At 46.2% G+C, this 1,095-nt stretch overlaps 1 protein-coding gene across 2 annotated transcripts in view; it reads left to right on the forward strand.

Annotated features, from left to right (window-relative positions):
- The first annotated feature begins 499 nt into the window (after positions 1–499).
- Positions 500–1,095, forward strand: part of ATAT1 (alpha tubulin acetyltransferase 1) — a 66,819-nt gene continuing 66,223 nt past the window's right edge. The window contains exon 1 of one of the 2 annotated variants that reach the window (XM_056537875.1): positions 500–735. The gene's annotated coding sequence lies outside the window, so the exon portion shown is untranslated. The remainder of the gene's footprint in view (positions 736–1,095) is intronic. The other variant, XM_056537874.1, reaches the window with a different exon arrangement.

Below are 1,095 nucleotides of genomic sequence, written 5' to 3' on the forward strand. Positions count from 1 at the left end.
ACTCCTTCGCAGCATGTGACTTGCCGAATCCCTATCCTGATCGCTGTAGTCTCAGACAAGTAATTATCATTGCCCTTGGCCTCTATAGATTACAATGCAATATAAGCGTGCCCGCTGATTCCGCCACCAACATTGGCGCAATGGACTCGCCAAAATTGCAATGCAACTGGACCTGGCACAGAAAAAAAAAAAACTACAGGTGTTGCAGCACTAAGGAATTACACAAATTATGTAGTTGCTAAGGAATACAGAACATATCCTGCAGGAATATATGGCCGTTACTAAGGAAGGCCCGGCCGGTTGCTAGGGAGCCGCATAGGCTTTTTTTTTTTTTTTTTTTTTTGGGGACTGACAGATGCGTGGTCATGTGACAGCTCATTACACGAAAGCTGGTGGGCGTGGTCACGGTCTAATACTACAGCCGCAAAGGCTTTTTTTTTTTTAAAACTCCTAACCAATCAAGCGGCGTTAAATGCTGTTGCTAAGAAAGCGGTTGCTAGGTGGAAGCAGGTTGGCCCTCGCTGATTGGAGGAGGTCACGTGGTCAGGTCTCGCCTCTCAGCCGGAGCCGGTGGGTTCTTTTGTCTCGGGCACGCGCCGAGTGCGGGACGGCAGCCGCGGGGACGCGCATCAGGGCCATATGCAGCAGGTATACGGGCGGACCGTATAGGATCCATACGCACGGCCTCACGTGACAGCCGCGCATGTGAGTCACTGGGGGCAGCTATAAAGAAAGGTAAGTGTGCATATATATAGATATATATATATTCCTATATGAAGGCTATATATATGTATATATGTATATATATATATATATATATATATATATATATATATATATAAAATAGTGCCTGTTCACACCCCTCTCTGTAGTGGTCCCTTAACCCTATGTTTTCTGAACAGTGTGTCTCCCGCTGTTGCAAAACTACAACTCCCAGCATGCCCGGACAGCCAACGGCTGTCCGGGCATGCTGGGAGTTGTAGTTTTGCAACAGCGGGAGACACACTGTTTGGAAAAAACTGTCTTAACCCCTTGAGGACACAGCCAATTTAAATGTTTGCATTTAAAACAAAAATTCTCGCCTATTTTTCCATC

This window comes from Hyla sarda, chromosome 9, assembly GCF_029499605.1.
Source record: "Hyla sarda isolate aHylSar1 chromosome 9, aHylSar1.hap1, whole genome shotgun sequence".
In the NCBI taxonomy this organism is placed as follows: domain Eukaryota; kingdom Metazoa; phylum Chordata; class Amphibia; order Anura; family Hylidae; genus Hyla; species Hyla sarda.